We start from the raw sequence: 26,162 nt of genomic DNA, 5'->3' as shown, positions 1-26,162 counted from the left end.
CAAGGTTTTTGTTTCTCAGTTATTTTCTTGACATACTAATAGCAGTAAAATGAATAAAGTATTTACAGACCTCTAGTCAATAGAAGTAGTATATTTAGGAATATCTAATTATATTTTTGAGGTAATTGCTGTGGTGAGCACATTGGTACTTGTAATCGATTAACATGCTGTGGAGGTAAATGTGAAATTCTGAGTCTTGCTATTATGTTACGGCCACAGAGTTCACTCTGACTACTGATCGCATCATGATGAAATGGATGCCTAGGATGCCATAAATTAGGGTGAAATTCTACAGTCATTTTTTAAAGCTTTCTAATTATACCTATACATTGTTTTCACTGAAAACGCTATTTAAATGTTGGCTCTGAGATCGTTTTTGGGTCAATTATACCTTTTTCCTTAGACTTAGACCATGTTACTTCATCAACTATTAGTAGGAGTTAATTGAAATTTCAGTTAGTGTCCTCGGGTATTTAGTAGAGGTTATAGGTGTGTTGCTTTCTGAAGCATAATGATTGGTGACATTTAACAATTATATGTGGTTCTTGATTGTCTATAATTTATTGAACTTTTTAATCTAGTTTTCTTTATTTTATATTTTTTCAATATAAAGGTTGTAATTTGTGTTGTGCTGTTGTAATCAGATCAAAATAATAGCATGAGAAGAGGATTCAGGAGGCAAGATCAATACTGGGAATCCAAAAAATATGAGCAACTATACCTTTAAACAAAAGCCAAAAATGGTAGTCAAAAGGACAATCCAAAAATTCTTTAACCAAAGTACAGAGAAACCTTTTAAAGAACTGTAAGAAACAATGGTGTTATCAGCCATATTGGATGAAGACACCATCTGAGAAGTGACGTTTTATGTTGTCACCCAGATGACATTACAAACCACATACATCTGGGTAATAACCACGAAAGCGTACACACAAATGCCAGTGGTCTTAAGTAAACTAAAGTTTTGACAAAAATGATAAAATAAAGTGGCAAGAATGCCACAGAAGAGTCTAAACCAAAAAACAACATAATAAATCGCTTTATTCTCAAAAAGATGGGTGAGAAAAAAATAGGAAAACAATGTGGAAAACAGTAAAATAAATCACATATGAAACACTATCATAACAGAACGCCCTCCCAAACAGTGTGGCTTCTGAATGTTTGCAGCGTCCAACCAGTAAGGTGCAGGGCACACTCTGTCTGACCACATATGAGCTGATAAAATGGGGTGACAGTTCATAAGATGGAACTCTTAAATGGATATCTTGTCATGAGCCATGCTGTCTTGATGAAACTTAAAAGCAGGAGCTAGTCTCTGATTGCAGTCAGTAAAATGTTTAGCAGAAAGCCTGGCCATCAGCAGGTTCTCCCATGCCTATTGACACTTATCCTTTAAGTCAGAAAGTATTCCATAACTCTAGAAAATGATGAAACTATGTATGGGTTCACTGACTGATAACCATAAAGGCGTTCAAAAGGACATATTTTGAGAGCCAGGTAATAGTTGATATTTCTAGCAATTCCGCAAGAGTTTAAAGATTTGCCCAGTTTTCCTGAGTTGAGGTACAGTTCAGCTAAGAACCTTCTCGAAATATCTATCAACACACACTGTTTAAGTAAGATTTACTGAACAACATAACCTGTCATATAAGAACCTACAGAAACAAAATGTAAATTGAGAATCTCTGACAAACATAAGGATAATAATACAAAAACATGTCAGCCAATAATTTAGCAGTAGGTAAGTTCTTTAGTGATATAAAGCGCTCTGTTTTGGAAGGCTGATCGCATACTACATGGATCATGGTAAGCCCTTTAGAAGGGGGAAGGTCGGTAATGAGTTTCATATATTTGTCATTCCACAGATGAACTGAGAAAGGAATATGTTGAAGTAATCCGACAGGAAAACCAGTAGAAGATTTAACTGTACAACAGTTCTACTTGCAGCAGTGTAAATTCAGGTGTCTTTATACATGTTCTCCCACCAGAAATAACAGTGCAGACTCGCCATAGTCTGTGCAACTCCAGAGTGTTCAAACATCAATAAACTATGGTCCCATAACACTTTAGTCCTCAACTCTGGAGGAACATACAAATGTCTCATTGTATTTTGTCTGTCAGGAGCATTTCTTTGCACTCCCTTAATTGCACCAACAACTCCTCGGCAGATGGAATAAAGCAGCACCCATAAGTTTACACTTACCAATGGAGCTTCATCTTGTCAAACAAACAAGATAAAGTATCAGTTCTCTTGTTTTTATTTCCAGCAAGATAAGAAATTTTAAAACCAAAATGACTACAAATTTAATTCAACAAGTCCATCATCCATTCAGTCATTTTGCCTACTGTATGTACATAAGATTTTTATGATCTGTGTAAATCATGAGTGGAAATTTGTCCCCTTTGAGCCAGTAATGCCATTCTTCTAAAGCTAACCCATTTGCTGATAGTTGTGTGTTTCCTACATCTTGGTTTTGCTCTGCTGACGCCAGCTTTTTCAAATAAAAGGTGCACAGATTGAGCAAATTGGTGTCTGGGAATCTTTGGGGGAAAAAATGCACCCACACCTAAACAACAGGTGTCATCTTTCAAGATGAACTATTGTTTGGGATCAAGGTATCTTAACACCAGTACAGGGGGTGAAATGTTTTTTTTTTTTTTTTTAAATGATGAACAGCAAATTCTACATCAGGTATCTGTACAAATTTCCTTGTGTAATTTTTTTTTTTTTAGTTACGAGGTGATTGGAGGAATTATTTTAATTTGAAAATTTCAATAATGTGGAGATTATAATTGGAAATTGCAACAAAGCTTTTTTACTTTTTTTTACATGTTCAGGGGTAGATAAATGATTTGTATCCTACACAAGTAGATGCCCACTATAATGGATTATGTTCCAGCAATGATATTACAAACACAATGCAGGCACAATTGTATGTATATGCGGTTGGTTATGTTTCAAATATCATTCTGCATTGGTTCAGAAATGTCCTGCACATATTAGGGTCTACAATAAACCTGAAGGATATGGGAGAGAGCAGCTGTTTATTATGAATGCAACTTGACGTGGGCTAAGTACCAAAAGTGTTGTACAGCTGCTGTGTCAAATTATCTAATGCAACCATCTCATCTCAGGATTGCTCACTTTTTATGATCTGAAATTATGTTGTGTTAACACCAAAAATAATACCATGGGAAAAGAAAATGATCAGGAGTAGAGACAAGCAAGAATCAATACTGGGAGTAAAAAATAAGAAGTAATAGTGTTATCCACAATGTTGGATATACACATGACCTGAGCATCCTGTGGCCCCTGATGACATCATGAATCATGCAAATCCGGGTCTTAAACAAAAATAATATATACACAAATGGCAGTAGCCTTAAATGAACAAAAATGTTTATGAAATGATCTAATAAAAAAACAAAAATGAAATGGATGACTGTAAACCAAAAGCCATTGTAATAAAGCAAATTCTTATACAGTGCTCAAAACCCAGATAGGGAATTCTTTTGGCAGACACACTTTATGTGCTCCCAGCTCTGAAAACAACAACAAACAACAAGCAGATCATGTAGCTCGCCAGCAGCAGCAAGCCAGCAGATGATCCGACCGCTTCTCCTTAGTGTGTGTTCAGCCCCTAACACAACCCCCCCTTCACAACGTGAGCAGCAGAGACCCGAAGTGACAAAAGGACAGCTGCTGTACAGGCTTTTAAATGATCCGATGGCATCTCCTTAGCATGTGTTTAGCCAACCCCCCTTCACTTGGATGGAGTTGCAAAGAGGACTTGAAAGCCACCTTATGTCAGCAACACCTGAAACATTAATTGACATGGAGAAAATAAAAGTGGGGTGTATTAAGAACTCCCGTAATCCGCTACTTGCACTGTAATCCTGAGTGCCTAAGTAGCTCAGTTACAGTTTACCACAGAAGAGGACGACAAGCTGGTGCGAGAGTAAAAAGCAAGGCTAAAAGGTTTTAGAACTGGTCTACCATCTATTGTAATGGGAAAAGTTTGATTGCTGTCAAATCAGATAGATGAACTCTCTGGACTTATAGTGGGTCATGGAGCATACAAGTACTGTGGCATTTTGTTCTTTATGAAGAGCTGGCTAAAACCTGATGTAACTGACACTGTTTTAATGCTGGGCAGATTTCATCATATTTGAGCAGATGGAGACCCAGTGTGGTGTGGAAAAATGACAAGAGGAGGACTAGTCATCTATATGAATAAAGGCTGATGTTAAAGGGGATATATTACAGCTAAAGTTACAGTTTGTAATTCAAACATTGTTCTAGCTGTGAGAATTTGTTTATGTTATTTGTCCAGGAAGATAAATTACATCATCCTTATTAATGTTTATATAGCTCCCTCCACTAATAGGGACCTGTCAATGGAAATTATTCATTCTATCACAAACACTTTAATGATGACTCACTCCGACCCTGCAGTTATCATATGTGGTGACTTTAACCATGTGAATTTGAAAGGAAGAATGAAAAACTTCTATCAGTTTGCGACTGGTTTCACTCAAGGAAATAACTAGCCGGTCCTGCTGTATTCAAATATTTAAGATGCCTTCAAGTGTAATCTATTGGCTCCTTTAGGGCAGTTTGACCACAACCTGATTCTTCTTATTCCTAGCTACAAGCCTGTTGTTAAACGGCAACCTGTTACCACAAGAATAGTGGGGAAGTTGAGTCATTAGGCTGAATTGGCTCTGAATGACTGCTTCCAAATGACGAAATGATATTTGAGTCACATCTGGACAATATTGTGGAATTGCATCACAGTCTATATTAACTTATGTGTCAACACAGTGGTACCCACAAAGACAGTGCATTGCTTTCCAAATAGCAAGCCCTGGATTACTAAGGACCTAAAAGGTCTCCTGAGTGAGTAAAAGAGAGAATTCAAATCTGATGAGAAAGAGCAACTCTAATGGATGAACAGCATGTGATAAAGAAAAAGGTTACATTAAGAAAATTTGCTGACCCCAGTTCAACTGTTGGGGTCATGACCAGTGGTTTAACAACTGCTGGTTGTTTTCATGTAACTATTATAGTTACTATACACTGTGTGCACAATTATTAGGCAAGTGAGTATTTTGACCATATCATCATTTTTATGTGTATATTCCAACTCCAAGCTGTATTAACTTGAATGCTTATTGGATTTAAGCACGTCAGGTGATGTGTATTTGTGTAATGAGGGAGGGTGTGGCCTAAGGAGATCAACACCCTATATCAAGGTGTGCAGAATTATTAGGCAGCTAGTTTTCCTCGGGCAAAATGGGCCAAAAAAGAGATTTAACTGACTCTGAAAAGGCAAAAATTGTAAAAAGTCTTTCAGAGGGATGCAGCACTTTTGGAATTGCTAAGATATTGGTGTGTGATCACAGAACCATCAAACATTTTGTTGCAAATAGTCAACAGGGTCGCAAGAAACGTGTTGAGAACAAAAGATGCAAATTAGCTGCCAAAGATTTGAGAAGAATCAAACGTGAAGCTACCAGGAACCCATTATCCTCCAGTACTTTCATATTCCAGAGCTGCAACCTACCTGGAGTGCCCAGAAGTACAAGGTGTTCAGTGCTCAAAGACATGGCCAAGGTAAGGAGGGCTGAAACCCAACCACCACTGAACAAGAAACATAAGTTGAAACGTCAAAACTGGGCCAAGAAATATCTGAAGACAGATTTTTTCAAAGATTTTATGGACCGATGAGATGAGAGTGACTCTTGATGGACCAGATGGATGGACCTGTGGATCAGTAATGGGCACAGAGCTCCACTCCAACGTGGAGGTGGGGTACTGGTATGAGCTGGTATTTTTAAAGATGAGCTAGTTGGACCTTTTGCATTGAAGATGAACTCAAAATCAACTCCCAAACCTACTGCCAGTTTTTCGAAGACACTTTCTTCAAACAGTGATACAGGAATAAGACCATGATTTTTATGCAGGCCAATGCTCCATCACTTGCATCGAAGTTCTCCACTGCGTGGCCAGCCAGTAAAGGCCTTAAAGACGAAGGAATAATGACATGGCCCCTTCCTCATCTGACCTAAACCCTATCGAGAACTTGTGGGCACTTCTTAAACGCTAGATTTACGGGGGAGAAAAACAATACACCTCTCTGAAGAGTGTCTGGGAGGCTGTAGTCACTGCTCCACAAAAAGCTGATCGTCAACAGATCAAGAAACTGACAGACTCCATGAATGGAAAGGCTTATGACTGTTATTGGAAAGAAGGGTGGCTATATTGGTCATTGATTGATTGATTTATTTTTTTTGAAATGTCAGAGATGTTTATTTGTAAATTTTGAGGTGTTTGTTTATTATTCTCACTATAACAGATGAAAATAAACAAGTGAGATGGGAAAATTTTCATTTTTCCTTTAGTTGCATAATAAATCTGCACACTAATAGTTGCCTAATAATTGTGCGCACATATGTATTCCCCTGATGATGTTCACACTCACATTTCCGTTGTGAAACATTCAGGTTTCAGGTTTATTAACATTTTGGATTGACTGATAGCACTGTGTTTGTTCCATATTAAAATTAATCCTCAAAAATACAACTTGCTTAATAATTGTGCACACAGTGGTATAAACATGAAATACAGGTACCTTTATGACTTCAAAGTATCTATTTTCATTTGCACATTTATTGCAATTGATAAGTACAGGGAATTCTTTAAACATAAATTACTAATGTGGCTCTTTCAATGTCAGCTTTGAGCAATGCTTTCACTACCCTTACTGTGTATGTGGAATGTTTTTTAGAAGCAAAGATAACACTAGCCCTATATAGTATTTGCAGTAATGACTGAAATGCAACATGGTTGGTACAAACTACGAAGGAGAGTCTGCATTCATTTTGACTCCAAGTACAGCTTTAGTAGGCCACCACTCATTTAACTTTCATGTGCTGCTGGAATAGAACTGCTCCAATTCTCACACTAATGGCGTCTGTGCCCAAGATTTATAGCAACTGGGGATGAGGAGTTGTCGATTTAAGTACCTAGCACAGAGCTGTTTTGAAATTATTAAACACCTCCTGTTCTTCACCCAACTGAAATGTTTTGTCCTAGTACAGTAGCTGGTGAAGGGTGGCTGCTATTGAGGCAAAGATCAGAGCAAACCTCCTATAATAGGATGCCATGCTCAAGGACACCTGAACTTGCTTCCTTGTCTGCAGAATGAGCCAATCTGTAACTGCTGCCACTTTATTCTTCTCATTGTAGATGACCTTGCCACTCACACAGTGCCCCAAGAATGAAACCTCCTGGACTAGTAGGTGACTTTCCTGTATGCAGCTTCAGGTTCACCAATTGGGGCATTTGGCAATAAACTTGAAGCATCATCAAAGGCTTGTCCATGCACTAAGAAACTGTGAGCTTGATATACTGCACGCACTCTGTCCGTAAAACTGTTCAATAGTGGCCGGTACATTACACAGAACAAATGGCATGACACAGAAATCCCAGTGCCTGCTTCTTATGGTAAATGCTATCTTTTCCTTAACACCAAGGGACAATTTCTCCTTCCTGTATCTGCTCTGAGGATCTTGTGATGATTAAAACCAACCTGACCCAGAAACCGTCTTTCAGGACTTCTCTGTTCTGCCATTGGAAAGGCAGAATGTATGATGGTATTTAATTCTACAGAAAACTGTCAGACTAATATTTTTCTTTGGGGCTAGAATGAAGGGCAAGCACCAAGGCGATTTTGAGGGTTCTATGATTCCAGCTGCTAACATTTGATCATCTTATTGGCTGCCATCTGACAAGGCTGTGGGAGGCGGCAATGGCACTGTTTGATCGGAGGGATTGATTCTGGTAGGATCCTGTTCTAGCATGACAGTTCACCAGCGTCCTGTCTGGGAGAGGAAAGTCTGACTGCACCTTTAGGATTGTTTCTTACCTAGTTTGTGGAAGGCACTCTTCTCAACACTGATTTGGACTGCCCAGTTTCCTCAGCAAACACAAACTTGCATTTAATTGCTTTACTCAGTACCTGTTTGAATGTGACATACTATGATAGGCAGACCTGTTGGCACAGTGATGAAGGCATGAGACCCTTATTGAATGCACTTCATGCCAGATCAATCTACACAGTTTGGGAAAGTGTGGCTATGGCTGTCACACTAACAATTGAACCTCAGTAGTGAATCTCCCCAGGCCCTTGCCAGGCAACCAGGACCACGATCTCAGCTTTTCTTGCAGTTCCAGCTGTTACTTGGAATAGTGGAACTGGAGATCTATGGTTACTGAAAGAGCACTGAGCTCTATATTATCTTCAGGTGCCACATTTTTAAATACTACTAGCATGTTACCTTTTAACTCCCACCACTCCCTCAGTCCCTATCCATTAGCAGGGACAATAACCGTGAAAGGACTTCATTAAGCCTCCCAGGCTGTAATTCATTTGTGAGCTTCCATGCCGAAAAAAGTCTGAATACTTAAGAAAATGCTTATGCAGTTTTGTAAAGTCATAAAAGAATGCTATTTTATTTTCTGCAGTATTACATTTTGATTTTGTTTTCATGACTGGTTGACAAATGCTAAAAATGTATCTGTAAATACTGAGAGCAGTCTTAGAGGAATTAAATGTCGACCAGAGCACAGTTTCTTGTCTTAACAGTATTCTGTCCAAAGGTAAATGACACTGTTGTGTCTACTGAAGTTTTGTTTTGAGGAACAGGGTCATTTTGATTTATTTTTAGTATAAAATGGAGTGTTTATTTCTTTCTTTGGAAGGAATTTTATTTTTTATGTCATTTTGATTTGTTGAATGTTTCCATCTACTATAACAAAATATTTTTATATTTTGGAAACTTGCAAATTTATGTCTTATTCCTTGAAGGACTTTGTTTCCATAATGGTAAGTTATTAGTACACAGAATTCAACAGATTCTTGAACACATCACAGATGGATGAATCATTATGGAAGAGAATTCCACAAATCATACATACCTTGTATAAGGCAGTTTTGCAAAGTTAAAAGAAATTGCTTTTTTCTTTTTTTTTTAACTTTTTATTTTTTCTCTACTTTATTTAGGGTCTTGGCATCTACTCAGAGTTGCTTTATTGTGTTGTTTGTTAATATGTAAAGTATTCTGATATAACATTTTCATATTATAGAATATAAATAGTAAAAATAACAACAGTGTCTGTATTTTTTTCATGAGGTCTACTATAATGGAATGGGTTCTACAAGATCTCCTCTGTATATCAGCAAAGTCAAAATCAGATGTTTAGCCTCTTGCTGTATGTATAGTTCGAGTAATAATACATCTCTTTATCATAGGCAACAATGTTTACTATACTCAGATGTTTAAATCAGCTATATCTGTAAGAGTTTCTGTTTCTACTTTGGAACAAATACTGTCTTGTGCAGTGAGTGTTTCATGTCCATAAAAGTCTTAGTTCATGTCAAGGGCTAATGCTATCATCTTTACTCTGTGTCACAATATAGCTTTATGTAATTGGCAAATACTGTAAAGTAATATTATATGCCCCCTTACTGAGAAAAGGAGTCAATTTGGTTTCCTCATTAACAAAGTTAATTTCAGAAAGTAATGGGTCTGGAATGCAGACTGTATCAGGTACAGGGCAAAAAGTTCATATTTTTCCATTCATCTATATTTTACAAAGGTATCCTCTGAGTTTCACAAGCCATTAACTTAGGACGAGCACAATTCTGGTTGAAACCCAGAGTGAACTAGATGCAAAAACAGCAATTGCGTATTTGTCCACAGCCTAACCAATACGGCTTGGTTTGGGGGGGGTAAAAAACAAAAGAGCCGTTTTGGCCCCACTTTGTTGTTTTGGCTGGCCTGCCCATGTGTAACCAAGCTAAGGGAGTAGTTTTGTCACATGTGAGTGTAACAATTAAGACTTCTGTTTTAAGGGCTGTCAAGTCATTTATTGATTTACTAAATATATTTTCTTAACATTTTTGCTTGTTTCTACACTTTAGTTATATTTAGAACCAGAGCAAATGTATGTTCCATAGTGCTAATGAGTGAAGTAAGCACTGTGGCACATGAAATGCCTTAGACTGGTTACACTGTTGGCATTTCTTGAACCTACAGTTGAACTTAGAAAAATAATCTTTCTTTAGAGACTTCAGTAAATAGATGCCTTGGTAAATATGCCATATATATCTATATGTCTATATTTGTTAATTATGCAGCAGCTGTCCCTCAAACCAGGACAGAATATAGTAATATGCAGCCTCAATTACAGACACTGCTATAGCTGTCCCAAAGATGGGCATCTGGCCATTTATGAAAAGAGGAAAAAGTGTTGAAATGAAAGGTACTTTAAAATAGTAAAATTACTGAAAATGTTAGTGCATTTGACAAACTGCTTCAGAAACTATGTGACTGAATGTCCAGTAAGACCAAGACATTCTGAAATTTCCATTTAGAATAAAGACAACAACAAGATGCAAACTACAAGAAATGAAACTTTGGCTAGGTGGGTCAAATGAGGACTAAGGAAACATGACATTCCATCAATAAAAAAAAAAAAAAACAACAAATAGACAGAATCTTCTTCCCCAACCATGAAAACAAAAACACCTGAATGTTCTATTGAGTAAATTGTCATCTGGAATGCAGACAGCTCAGTGCTCAGTAGATATTGTGAGTCAACAACATTGTGCTGCTTACTGGGAGTTTAAGTTTCCTGCATTACCCAAAACGTAAGCCAGATCAGGGCTAGGCCAAATGCAGAATCTCTAGTTGCAATTAATATTTTAATAAGTGACATTGGAAAAAAGAAGAATATATGCCTTGCTGAAGGAATTCACAGAACTTGGAAACAAAATAAAGGCCAAAACCAAATCAGTATTTTTTTTTTTTCGTCTAGCATTTGAAAAAAAACTTACAAGATCCAAAGTTAACATAAGGCATGGTGCAAACAAGAAAAACATCCAAACTAGTCTATATGTGGTTGGACTTAATGAGGCATATAGGACTAATAAATCCAATTAAAAATAAATTTAGTAAAAATATTGTATATTCCAGTTTCTCCTTTAAAATGATTATTTCTTAATGCAAGGAGCATTACAAAAATGTATGGTCTGTAGGCAGGGTTTTGTTCAGGAAAGACAAAAAAGGGTGGGAAAGGAGGAGTTGTGGCTCCAAGTGTAAAGAATTATATTCAGGCTCAGATGTCCAAGACAGAAGATGGGTATATTCTGGCATTAGCATGGGTTAAGGTCTTAATGAAGGAGTCCAGAGATTTGATGACTGGGACAGGAGTTTGCTACAGTCCACCAAATTCTGGCATTTCAAACAATAGTACAGTACATTACTTAATTGAATAAGACTATTGCGTAGAGGTTGTACCTCTGTGTTTTAAAAATTACGGACAAATGGAATTACATCAACACTTAAGCCTTACTGTATTTTTCTGTCCCACTGTCCAAATATCAATACAACCACAACAGCAAATATCTAAATAAACAACACTGAATATTGTAAACAATAAAATATATAAAGCTATTTACAAAATAGCTTATAATTACACCTTCACAGACAAGTATTACAGAAATGCTCACTACCGAGCCTGGCAATCACTATATTACAAAAAGTCATAGTAGCAGTAGAAGTTGTACTGAGGAGAGCATCCAAGTGCTCTGTACAGCTAGAAGTTATGTAATGCTCTAATAAGGCAAAGATAATTAAAGCTGTTTATTCTAGAGTAGAACAGGTTTAGTAAGGACTCATTCCAGGTCTTCAGTATTCTCAAAGGCATCAATAAAGTTGGTCCAACAGAATTTTTATCAATTTAAACAGCAAATAATATACTCAAGGAAACCAGGGAAAGAATACTGAAGCCTGGAAGCACTTCTTCACATAAAGAGTTGAGGTAATGTTATTGAAGTAGAAACCTTGGCAATTTTTATAATTATCTGGATGTGACACTGGAACAAATTATCTATTAGCTAACCAAATGATCTCAGTGGACTGAATAGTCTAATATTATTTGCCAAACTTGTTATGTTCTAGTGTTGCAGTGCATCAGTTCATGTTTAGCTAGCCAGTCTATTTATTTGGTTTCATACTTGCGCGCGTACTTTACGCAAATCTGGAGGAATCCACCAGGTGGCAGTGCGAGATATTATCACGGTGAGAACATGTTCGGCTTCTCTGTGTTGTGAATTGCCTAGAACACCTATTAAATTCTGATGACACCTTACCGCAATATCTCTGAAAAGGATGTTTATTGATTAAATCCATCCAGGGATGTGTCCATTCCAGCAAGCATTGGGCACGAGTGAGAAACAGTCCCTTGACAAGGCCTCAACTCATCGCAAGGTGAATACAAGCACTCTCATACACTTGCGTCATTTTAGCGGCACCAAATCTGCATATCTTTGGAAGAAAACCGGAGCACAGTGTGGAATACAAGCAGGAAATACCAGCAACATAACTCCCTGTGAGACAGCAGTGCTATCCCTCCACCACCGTGACACCCCCATGTGTGTAATTATTCCCCCATGTGTGTAATTAACAGTATACATTATTTAAATGAAATTATATATAAAATGTAACATACTTTAATGCATTTCATCATGAAAGTGATATCAAGTATAAATCTAAAGATTCTAAATGTGCAGAGAGTTGGAATATCATACATTTAATTTGTTCTGTGTGGCGATCTATTGCTGCTTTCCGCTGCTGTCAGGTCCAAGAAGCTCATAGCGATTAAAAACTGGGATGACGCGTTCTGACGGTCTGCTTTAATGATAAAGTAAACTACAAGGTTAAAGTGGACATTTCGAGATTAAAGCCGAAATTTCCACTTTAATCACAAAATACACGTTTTCACCATGTCCTTTATTTTTTTCTCAGTGGCTCAAATATAACGCTATACATTATGTTGCTGTTGTTAAGTTGCAAAAATAAAAAAGACGACACAAAATATGGTATGTGAGATTTTTAAAATGTATTGTGTCATTACATTCGGGAACTATCTACATTACTGACAGAAAGCCTCTATGCAGATCCTACGGGATGAATGCTTCAATGGTAATGACACACATTTATACACTAATAATGGCAATTATTAAATAATAACAATAATAATAATAATAATAATTTATTATTATTATATAATAATAATAATTTATTATTATTATTATTATTATTAAATAATTCCTCCTGTATAAGTAACAATTTCTCGGACTGCTTTCTTCCATCTCCAAAACATTTCTAGACTTTGTCCTGTTCTTACGCAACACAGTACTAAAGGATTGGTTAATGCCCGAGTCACCTCACGTATAGATTACTGTAATAGTATTCTATCTGTCATCCCACAAAAACGCATCCAATGCTTACAATTTATTGTGGGGCTCTGGCTTGCTTGCGCTCAATGTCTTGCATGCCCTTAGTGAATTATATATATATATATATATATATATATATATATATATATATATATATATATATATATATATATATACTGTACTTTGTCATAGTTCAGTATGCCTCCTTTTCTGAAACTTACTAGGAGAACCATTTGTACAATGTCCAAGAAAATAAAAGAAGGGCTAGGGTGGGGACTAAGAGTTCAGAATGTGTTGTTGCCAGTTGGAACCAGAAGTGTGTTACCCCAAAAACACATTTGCTGGGAAACTACAGATGCAGGGAGCCAACCTAGTAGAGGTGGCAATTGGCAGAAACCTCTCAATTCAGCATTACAACAATATTTGCCTGCTGATTTCATACATATTGTGATTCAATAATATAATTTATTACAGATTTTTTTTTCATGTTATTGAAACGAGACATCTCTTTCAAAGTTGACATTTTCATTTAAGTAATACAGTTTAATATGTAATTTAAATTAAAGTACTTTTATTTTGTCAACAAATAAACTGTTTATCCATACCAATAGAAATGTAAGGATTTAAGAAATATGACACTGGTAGTGCAAAAATATACAGTTCTGAAATGGCATACATTACATATGAATAAATGGAAAAATAGTCCACAATGAAATATAACAGTATGTAGCAATGTGAAACCCACTGAAGTTTTAAAAATAACAAATGCATAATAAATAGTTGGAATTGTAAACTAAAACATACTTAGTAGAAATAAGTTATAATCAGTCAAAGCTCAGCTGTATAATGCAGAGATTCTTTCATAAAAACTAACATTAGTTGACATGCCGTGGTGTCTTGGTGCTACATTGTCAGTTGTAATATTTTCTGTTGTGGGGAAGACACGTTCAGCATACACACTTGTCTGTGGGATACACAAGTACTCCTTGATTCGTTTCACCAAGAGTGGGAACTCCAAACTGCTTCAAGAAAGTGACAGAAGGATCGCCTTTTTGTACCTTTATTCCTTTTCAGAGGGATAGCTTCTTTATTACAGTAATTACATACTTCAGAAGGCATCTAGAAGATGACAATGTAGTCAAAAAACAGTAGTGAGAGTCAGAACCAGAAGAACAACTAACAACAACTTAAGCCAAGAGTTGTGAGACAAAGTTAAAGTCAGAAGGAATGCAGAGTTTTCAAAAACTAGTGAAGCAAAACAAATAATTTTTTTCAAACAGGTTTAAAGAATTTTGGAATACGTGTAGTTAGATAGGGAAGTATACCCATGGATAACATTTTCGTCCATCGTGTCATGATTTACAGGTCACAACCTTTGAGGACACACACACACTGGGGCACTCCTAGAAACAGGAATCAACAATAGCACCATCAAATTGCCAATCACATTTCATCACTCTGAAAACCAGGGACTTTGCTCATTTTTGTCTATGGTTATAACTTTATCCATGGTCACAATCAACCACTTCTTTAATTTTGCATCAGCCATTAAACACTTTTTCAAGCCAAATGCAGACTTGTATATTTCCAAACCACTCTACGTGAGGTAATGTTAAAGCAACCTGCAGGCTGGTTTTCCTGTAGCTGTTGGTGTGATTGATAGCATGCACATAAAAATCATTGCCCCAAGTCTGGATGAGCACACATATGTGAATCGTAAGCAGTATCACATGATCAACATAGATTTGTTGCAGTAGTATAACACTTTATCCAAAAATTATAATGTATCTCTCTAAAACTACTATTGCATCTATAATGTGATTAGATTAGAACAGCCAAAAAACAACGCGATTGAATTACCAATACAGAATTAATACCATCAGTACATAAACCCATACACAGATATCAGAAACACAATTCAACAATATTAAAATGCACATGCCATATTTATCATTTATCTTTGTCAAAAATACAAACTTTCCTGAAAAAATATTCTCTCATAGATGAAGTGAATATACCCACATTTCAGAATGTCAAAGCTTAAGGATGTTCAGTAAACAACCCAGGTTTGATGATGTTGATCAGGTATCTGTAGTTCTATTTGGTTGTTTTGTGGCTGTTCTAATCCATCCATTCATGATAGAGATACATGCACTAATATTAGAGAGATACATTGGAGTGTTTAAATACAGTGTTTTACTTCTCTTTCAGCATTATGGTTTCTTTCTAAGGAAGTGTATACATTGATTTTCTTGACAGTTTACTTTAGACTGTATTGTAACAGTCAGCATATTATCCTGAAGATAGGTGGGGCTGCATGGGTGATTGACAGCAAAATGTCATGCAGGTATGCTGAGCTCTGCATTCTACAAATCCCTAGAACTACAAGGTTCAAGAAGGCAGCTGGAGACTCCTGGAGCACTGGATAAATAGAACAGTCACAAATATTTTTGAATAAACATGCATGTTATCAGGCTTTACTCTCATTTGATGTCTTTCCACCTTGGTGCTTGTTATAGTGTTATTATTCTTGGTGTTGTTGTGAAGTGGCAACATTTGTGTGCATCTTAGTGTAATATGTTTTTCTTCTTTTTCTTTGTTTTAGTCTTTGTAATCTACTTCTGCTTCTTCTTGTTCTAATACTACTATTGCTACCTTGAATATTATTATTTCCTTTTTAAAGAGCCTGTTGAGGTGGTTTGGGTGACTGAATAGAATGTCCTCTGGAAGTCTCCCTGGGAAGGTGTTTTTGGGATATCCAACTGGGAGGACACCATGGGGCAGACCCAGGACATGCTGGAGAGATTATATTACTTAACTGGCTCGGTAACACCTCAGTATCCCTCCCCCATGAGGAATTGGAGGAAGTGGAGGGGAAAATGCATATGTGTGCAATCATTGCTTAGACTGCTGCACCCGTGACCCAGATTTGGATAAGGGGCACAAAATTGATGTATCGATATTATTATTATTTTTGAGGTGAAACTGTAGTGTTCGTATCATAAAACTACAAAAAGTCATCATGAGTGCCATTTTACGGCTTGGAGTGCTGTTAAAAAAATGACGTAATTCATTCTGAAACATGAACTCTTATTCCTTGCTGTGATTAGGTGTAGGATGTTTCAGAACTACTTTTCATGACTTACTCTGGGGTAGAACAAATTCTTATCATAGTCATTCTTTTTGTACAATTCATAGGAATAATTCTGAGAAGCTGGATAAATATGGATATTGATCTTGAATTGTAGTTTACTGAACACTGCCCCCATGTTTTAATATATTTTTTTAAAAATATGAGTAGCCTCAAACTTTAATTTTCAGATGGTTGGCACCAGAACCTTGCTGCAAAAAAACAGGATAATAACTGTAAAATTAGGAATTGTATAAACCATTTTTAATGCAAGTAAAGCCATTGTATTGCCACTCTTAATAGTAAACACACACCTGTACTGGGATTTTTGTGCACACTATGGTTGCTGGCAGGTGTTATTTATTTCTCAAAAACAAAAGAAATAAACTGAATTGGAGGATGAATAACAATTGTAGACTTAATGTTGTGTTATTTCAACATATTTTAAGTATGAAAATGTCACAATTTATTATAGCCTAACCACAAAGACTAACTTTGAGAAGGGGAGTATCAACAGTATTAAAAGGGACATCCTACATTTATTGTTTGGAGCTAGCAGTAAATGTGTTCATTTTTAGAATTACCTTATACAGTATCTGTTTATCATAAATATTATTACAGAGAATTATTACAGAAACAGTCTAGATACTATGTCACTGTAAAATGTATATGCAATCCCCTTTTGTGTTATTTTCCTCGGGCATCATTACAAACAGAGAGAACTTGCCATTATCTGTCTGTGAAGATGTGTATTACTTCCTCATATTATTAAGTATTTTTAAATATTATAGTATGTGGGCAGAGCAAAAGTATTAAATGTTAGGACTCATAAATTGTAACAATGTAGCGTCGCACTGTGAAACATTTTTTGCTTAAAAACGTAATCTTTTTTAATATCAGTCTTGTTTATACAAGAGAATAATACCTTAAGCGGCACTTTCCTATATGTACATGGTCTGCTATCCTGTAAGTTGCCCTCTTTTCTTTGTCCAATATCTACAAATGAAATAATGTGTCATAAGGTGGTTCTTAAACTTTTCTTGACGTAGTTGCTTTTTTTTAAGAGTAAGGATGACATCATCCTGATAGTGCCTCAGATTTTTTTTTTTGCCTTTTGTACTATTGTGTCATCTAAACGTTTTAAACACTTTGATGCCTATTGAAGTTATTAAATAATGGGATAATTATTTGAAAGTCGATTACTACATTATTCAGATACTATATTGAATGTTTTTTGTATAGTAATAGATTTTATAATTTCTTAGCTAAAATAATAATAAACCAAAACAGCAGAAGATGTGCTTCCATATGTTGATATTTTTTGTATATTTGCATATATTTGACCAAATAAAGTGTGTCTTTTTTTCCTTAAACAAACCCTTTATAGTACCGTATGTGAGGAATATAAAGAGCTTGGCTTTAAGTGGGTCCAGCCTGTTTCATCTGATACAAACTAGGTCATCTCAGTTTTTCCATCAGGTGGTCGCTTTGCTCTTCATTATTTTGTGGTTGCAAAATTTTGTCCTTTTGTTTTGTCCTCGTGATTAATTTTTCCTAGTAGCTTAAATGTTGAGGTTTTTTTATTCTTCTAACACTCTGACCATTGACATAGCATACAGATCTTTACTTTCATGTGACACATAATGAAGTATTTGATCCATTTTATTGTGCACCAAATATTTGGGCTAGAGTAATGATTAAGTATAAATTATCTCAGTTAATTTATAAATGTCATATTTCTGGCATTACAATGGCATGATAGGCTTGTAATTCTGTTTCTATAACAGTAAGTTGATATGGTTATTACTTTGCTTAACTGACATAATTGTATCAAAATGAAATCTAATTTAAATATATTGTACTTTATAGTAATATCTGGAAATATCTCACAAAAATCCATACAAGTAAGAAGAAGGATTCATTTTGTATGTTTCCCTCTGTACTATTTATTCTTTTCTTTTTTCTTTCTGTCTGAAAATATAGCCAAACATTTTTTATTTATAGCATATTTTGAATAGACTGTACAGAACTAACTTAAAAGAACCTTTTGTCAGTCATTTTAAATGAAATTATTTATTTTTATTTACTGAAGCAGAATTAAACTTTGATGAACCAATATAGATGTAATGCACATTTTGTTTCATATATGCTGTGACTGTTAAGAGGCATTTCTAAACTGGCTTTTCTAATTTGCTTACGGTAGATTACAAAATTTACCTTTTAACTGTTTCTGTGATCTGGATTAAAATAACTCGCAACAGCTGCTATTATCTGGGATGTCTGTTTAGTGTAGTTTTGTTCTATAGTCACTTTTTAACTTGACTATTTGGTAGCATTGTGGAAACATTTTTACTAATTTTTTTTCTAAAGATGTCACAAATAATCACTTTTGTAAACATATCTTTCTGTCTTCAGGGTTTATAGTGGGTGTATCTGAGAGTTTCAGGTTGTTATATTTCCCCTGCACTCTTATTTCCACACTAGCAAGGAGAATCCTCTACCAGAAGAATTCATTAGAAGGCATAAATGAAAAGATAATTTTAGTTAAAAACACTGAACTTTTCAAATTGTACATTACACTTGTTTTTGCTCATTTTATACAGCATTTGATAAATATTACACTGAACAAAAAGTGTGGGTATCTTTTTTGCTTATGTAATTAATTTTATTTTCTTTTTCTTATTCTGTGTTTAAATGGCTAACCTGTTAAAATGCATGCACCAAATTTTTTGTGTGCTTGTAAGTACATTAAGAACTATTTTGTTAATTTTTTTTCTCTTTTCAGCTATAGTGTGTGTTTTGTCTAATAATAATGAAATTCCAGCTTTCAGTTTAACTATGATTGAATGATTAATTTGAAGTAGTGTTTTTAATGGTCTTTTACTTGCAGAGATGTTTTAATGAAAAATTGTAGTACATCCACATAATGGTTTTATTTTCATATATATTTAGATCTTATTTGTTGTGTATATTTGCCTTAACATGTGCAATATGAATATGTATTTAAAAAAAAATTACTTTGTGGTTGGAAGGTGATGGTTGACAGCAGTACCCTGGGGGGTTGGACTTTCTTTTTCAGACCACTTGCTTCAACATCAGTTCCTCTGTTAGTATTTACAAACTGGTGGAAGGAGTGGAAAAATAACATGTTCTTACTTTGAAGGAAAAGGCAAAAGCTCAATTTCTTCTAATTACAAACAGCTACTCGGCTACTTTGGACTACCAAAAATAAGCCACATATCTTTGAACTTCTGAATGACAGCACAGCTGTGACTTCAGGAATGGTGCAAGTCATATGCAGTGGATAAGAGGGCAATGAGGATGAAGTAATTTTCCTAGGCATATCATCAAATTGGGTGAGGCTGAACGGTTTTCCCTTAGCTCTAGATAGTAATGTTACAGCACTACATGTACAGTATGTACAGGTTATTTTGTATTGTTTGTAAGGTAGAATTAAATGGGTTCGACCATTAGATGCTCTATCTCTTAGTGACTGGATTTTAGAATCTGTGTTATTTTTCTGTCTTATAAAAGCATATACTGTTGAATACAGTTTGTTGTTAGCGTAGTCTAGAACATCTTTCATCTCTAGTGCTGGCTTGTGGCAAGCCACAATATTAGGATGACAACTGTTTTAATGTTGTTATGCAGACAGGTTTAAATACTTTTTAAATATATGTGTTTAAATAATTCATTTTAAAATGTGCCGTGATAGTGGGTTTATTTAAATTGTTTACATTTAATGGCCAAACAGATACAATATGAGGCAATATGCATAGCATATTTCTGTTCAAGAGCTTCACATAGGTAATATTTTACTTCTTAAGTTGTGAGGATATGATTTCCATTAAGTAATTAAATAAATTTAGTTTTATTGGGCCATTCCTCATTTTTATTTATCCCTCATTTTTGTATTATGGTATAGTGTGGCACCAGAGTATATGCCAGCATTGTTATACATAAAAAGGAGGAACCAGTCCTAAATGAGATGACAAACTGAAGTAATCCACTAATCACACTAGTTTAGAGTCACAACAGTCATCATAACAAAAAAAACCATTTAGCATAAGGAAGGAAACTAGTGTGTGTAGAAAAAAATCTATTTTGACAAAAATTTGAGCAAACACTCAGAATGTGACTGGTAGCAAAATTTAAAGGGTACATTTTTCATGTTGAAGTTATTATTCAAAAATATGGCATATATACATTTGACACAAAATTCTATTCTGAAGTTAAGCATTTTCTATGAAGTTTTAAAAGTACATTGCCAGTCCTGGCATTATATAATACAGTAGAACCTGTGGAGCACAAGATACACGTAAAACAAAAGCCTGGCTTTCAATTATTGCTGAAGTTACTTTTAAAAATCCTTCTTCTTATGTATAAAATCTTAAAAAGATAAGACTCCACCCTGTATCACAGAGTTTCTTAATCTCTCTACTGCATGGCATACATGGAGATCTTAAAATTCAGGCCTGCTTAGATTTCTAAGGATGAGTAAAATCTATACTGGAATACCTTTACCTAAACTCTGCACTAATCTGCCCATCAGTATTAGAAAATCCATTGTCGCAGTAGGGGGAGCTAGTGCTCCCTTAAACCCTCAGGTACCACGCCAAACACCAGGTATAAGTGCTACAATTATTCTTTTTATTATAAGAATTACGTGCACCAAGCACCCTCCACTCCACACTATTCATAAATAACCAATAACACAATTAATAATCCAATCCTCCAGCTCCCAGACGCGTTGCCCTCCTACCACCCAGCTCAGCTCGTCATCTGGGAGCTCCCACAATCCTTTTATAGTTCCTGACCTGGAAGTGTTTCTCATCCTTCAGTCCATAATTCCCTATCACTTCCGGGTCAGATAAAAGTCCTTTTGCATAGGGCAAAAAGAAGTCTTCGGCCCTCCCTGCAGCTCCCTCTTGCAGCCCCTGTGGTATCCCGCAGGGCTGAGGATAAAAACTACAACGTCCATGACTCCCTGCTGGTCTTCGGGGCACCTCCATACTGCATGGAGGGCTCCATCTGGTGGCTTGGGGGACATGGCCGGGATAAACTGCCAGGCACAGTCCACACCATGTCAATCTCAGTGATTGAATCAAGGCTGAAAAAATATTTTTGCTTCAAGTACAGTGCATGCAGCAGTAAAAAAAAAAAAAGATTAAACAATTTTACCCATTGCAACAGAAGGGTTGAGAAAAATGTCCCCAAAATTGTGTAATATTGGGTTTAATTTTGTATTAAATCGTAGGGATGGGCCCTGAGTCAGTGAGAGTTGAGAACCAATTAGTTAGTTAATTAATCAGCTGGAAGCACAATGCGTATAATGCAGCTACAAGGAGTAAAGAATGTTAGTGTTTTGGACTTCACAAACAGAAGAGAAGCTTGTCTGTCTGATTTCTCATATTTCGGGTACCATGAATTAATGGAAACAAAATAAAAGAGCAGAGATTGTGGCTTAACACCTTACTTGTAAAACGGTGGTTCTCAACTTTAGACTACCTGTGGCTACAGGTTTTTGTTCCAGCCAGTTTTTTAATCAGTCAGACATTGTTACTTTTAAGTGATCTTAATTTTTTAATTATCTGATCCATTTTTTCTTTTAATTTGCACTTAGAAAAGAGGAGTAGTGTCAGATTTACACTTACACTGTAATGTGCCACTGTCTTTAGTTGTATCAATGGCTACTGCAAAACCTATTGTAAATACAAAGAACAATAACACCTCCTCTAGTAGAGCACTCATAACAGTTAAATACGCCAGTATACCAACCATTGCAACATGGAAGTTATATTGACTTGAAATAGAAATGCATGCTTAAAAAATATCTCTGATATATCAGAAAGCCTAAAATGCTGTCTGTTCATGAAGGGCAGTGAAAACATAGCAGAATAGTGGCTTTCCTGCATGAATCGATCAGGCATTATATATCTGCATATGAGGTTCATTCCTGGAATTAAACTGTCGCACCTCATACAGTGAGTGATGTCAAGCTCTTCGATGATGGTTTATGAATTGGTTAATTTAAGCAGGTAACAGACTGGCTGATGTTATGTTAATGGCTCCATTTCAAGCTGGTGTAGAAACACCTGTTGTCCACAAGCATGAGTTAAGTGGTCTGCAAGGTGACCATCATCATGTCAGAGCAAAGTGACATTGAAATCTCATCAGTCCATTATGTACAGTACATACGTTATGTATCTATTAGTAACAGCCAAACAACTGTCCAATATCTGCTACAAATTAAACTGGTCGATTAAGAGCAGGTCTATACCACCATGGAGTACAATATCTGAGTTTCTTTCTGACAGTAACTGTAGTATTTAATTAATGGTGCTTCCCATGTGTGGGCATGTGATGAAAATTTTATAATTAGCCAAGATAATTTAATGTGCAATATCAAGTCTTTCCCGACCCCATTCCACTTTAATTGCAATTAAGTTGTACATTAATGTTACTGTTAGGCCACACCATATATTACATCTGTGTCCCTCAAGTTTGGTTCTGGCTTTCTGCTCATTTTTGTTCCAATCCAAAGCCACATATTGCTGCTGAAGCAATTATAGCTCAAGCAATGTTTTTACTTTCAATTTTGTTAACTCTCTTGTTAAGATTCACTTCTTTTTGTCTTAAACAGTTCCATTCTCTATTTTTAAGTGCTTCTCGTTTTTTTTAACCATCTGAGAATTAACAATGAGATACCAATGACAAAGAAACCAGCAGTTCACCATCTAACTTGTTAGTTCTCAAATTCAGTCTTATGGGTCTATATGGCTGCAAGTGTTCCTCCCATCCAATTTCTACTTTTAATTAGACTCCTACTTTAATTAATTTAAATGTCATTTACCAGTTTTGTATGTTATGATGTTAATTCACAGTTTACAAAACTTATGTTATGAATAAGATGTAAAACAATCCACTAATTTTGAAACTGATTGGAACAAAAACGTGCAGCCACAGTCATACAATGTAATTTGTATATTTTGCAAAATGCAAGATGTCTTTGAATTTCAGTCTGTTTGGGGAAAAAACTGCTAATTAAACAAAAATCTTACCCTTATATAATGGTATATTCTTGCTAGGGCCTTTACTATTAATTTTGCTAAATTAATTGTATATACTCATATATCTGTGTGTATTTCTTTGTATGTATTGCATGATGTTTATCTGTGTATAGTTTTAACATTTTAACAATTTGTATTTATTGGGTAGTTTGCTAAGTAAGCAATTTCTTTCTGTAAAGGCAAAACCCCCAAAACAGAAGCAAAGATGAAGTGCATTATGGATAACGCATACTAATAAAGATATTTGCAGATATTGCAACCCTGTATAATATAGTTATAGGTGATGCAAAGTGTAAAAAAACAAAACTATAACATCAATTCAGTTTTGAACCTGCCTAGTTGAAGTCAGTATCATCTGAGGTAATCCAAAAACAAATTCAATTAAATTTAAGTAAATGTGAACAAAAATATGTAGTCTTGCTTGTTTTGCTTCTTTTGTAGTGAATTGCAGAGCTATAAATAAAAATTGCTTGCAAATTTACAATCTGTATGAATTCCTTTTGACTTGTTTTAATGTTTTGGGAAGGTATGTTCTAAGTAAGTGTTTTAATTTCGATTATAGGCCACTTGTATAATTACAGTAGGTTACAGTAATTATATTTAAAATAAATGTAAATATATTGTCATACTGCTTTTTTGGTAAATATACTTGTCCACTGAAGTGTTCATGAAACCAATAAATGGTCTTGCAGCAGTGGGGCGGTTTAAAGTTGGCTGTCTGAGGAGCAACACGACAGGTATGTTAAATGTCAGAAATATTGTATAGATTTTTTTATCTTAGTGTAATGTTTCACTTAATACAGAAACTGAAATTAAATTTTAATGCAGGAGTCATTTTCGTCCTCTTTCAGGATGCCCTGAGGCTAACGCAAAACATTACATTAATAACTAATTACTATACTAATAGTATAGTTATGGCATTCCTGTTTTCGGATAATAACAACCAGCAACTGTGTTTGCCTAGTTGCTGAAAATCTCTTTTATTTCAACAGTAGATTTTCCTTTTCAGTAGCAAAAGTTTCTTCTTTTATCTATATACATGGAATGTTGCAGCCCTTCTCTTGACTGTGGCATATAAAGGAGTTAACTCTTGGCACTTGTTGGCTAGATAAGAATGAATCTTTGAAGGCATAATGTTGTCTTGTGTGAGAAGTGATAGCACCATACTTGATATTCTGCATTTCAGCATCCTTCTTGATTTTTTTCTAAAACAAGAATAACACTGCGTTTTAGTACACATTAGCGTTACACTGGTCACATATGAAATCAGCCCTATGCTATACTCCTTTCAGGTCGAAGCATAAAATGTTTTCTTAGTCCTCATATAAAAGTATAATGTAATATTTCCCTTAAATGTGTTATTTGATTTTGTTATATTTTTACTATGTCACATTTAATTTATATACATTAAAAATGAATTCATTTTATATATAACAGTACAGAATTGATATAGCTTCTAGTCTTAGATTACCATTAGAAATTGTTAAAGTTTCTACGATAAAGGTCTTTGATTAAACTGTAGTGCCTTTTGATGAGCTATTCATTGATTTACATAATACTAATTTGATTTCAGGTTTTGTCCAGTGACATACAAAGTTATGGCCACTTTACTGACAATGATTTTGCTATTGTAAATAGCCATTGGCGGTATTTGGTCTCTCTACATTTATTTGTGGTTTGTCCAACTGGAATTGTGGTGGACAGGGGTAGAGGCAGTTTGCCAAAGTCAACAAAAATTGTTGAAATAAGAAGATACAATTCTATTGATTGTGTTGGTTAAGTTAGATAAGTTTCCACAGCGTTTTGTCCACTTATTTAAAAGCAATGGTAAACTTCTAGGTTTTTAATGTTATCCTTCATTGAAAACAACTGCTTCCTGATTCATGTTTATTATTCTTTTCATTTTTGCTTAGTGCCTTCAAGTATGCGTTTCACTGTTTATCTACATAAATACTTATTAACTGTTAAAGAGTCTTTATATTTTTTCTATGCTTGGATTAGGCCCACTATAGTTTCAATTGTGATTGCCAAGTTAGTCACCTCACTGTCTTTTGACTTAGTTATTAGTTATTGTACATGGTACTTGTACACATGACAACATAAAAATAAAGAATTGAATTGAACTGAAATTGAATTATTTGTTGTGAACTTTTAAAGAATACCAGTTTCTTGTAACAGATTAATCTGAATGTGTTCACTTAGGTTTTTTTTTTATTTCCAACTGATATTAAAAAAGAAATGAGTTGTATAGAGCCCAGGGTTTGACACCCAGTCCATATACTATTAGTATGTTTGTTTCTTCATGTGTCTGCAAATGTTTTCCTATGATACTCCAGTTTTCTTCCATTATTTTGTGCCATGGATATTAATTTAATTGGGAGCTGTCAGGTGACCTGGACTGAATAATTTTGGGTGTGTGGATGACTTCTTTCTTGCGCTACTGGAATATGTGTTAGCTCTCTACACTCCTAAAATGGTGATGGGAAGTTCAGAACATGTAGAGAAATGTTTATATAGAAAATTCTATTTGTTTTACATGCTCTTTAGCTAAAACAACTGAAGTCTCAAAGTGATTTAAAGAGAGAAAAACTTTGAATTGAGCCCTATTTTCTACTTGCATAATGAACTCGGTCACCTGCTTCTGTTGCTGCC

General features: G+C 35.3%; 1 protein-coding gene across 3 annotated transcripts in view; it reads left to right on the top strand.

Annotated features, from left to right (window-relative positions):
• kcnab2a (potassium voltage-gated channel, shaker-related subfamily, beta member 2 a) overlaps positions 1-26,162 on the top strand; it is a 363,257-nt gene that overhangs the window by 12,972 nt on the left and 324,123 nt on the right. The window lies entirely within an intron of this gene.

Source organism: Polypterus senegalus, chromosome 6, assembly GCF_016835505.1.
Source record: "Polypterus senegalus isolate Bchr_013 chromosome 6, ASM1683550v1, whole genome shotgun sequence".
Lineage (NCBI taxonomy): Eukaryota > Metazoa > Chordata > Cladistia > Polypteriformes > Polypteridae > Polypterus > Polypterus senegalus.
This window is presented reverse-complemented; position numbering and strand designations above follow the sequence as displayed.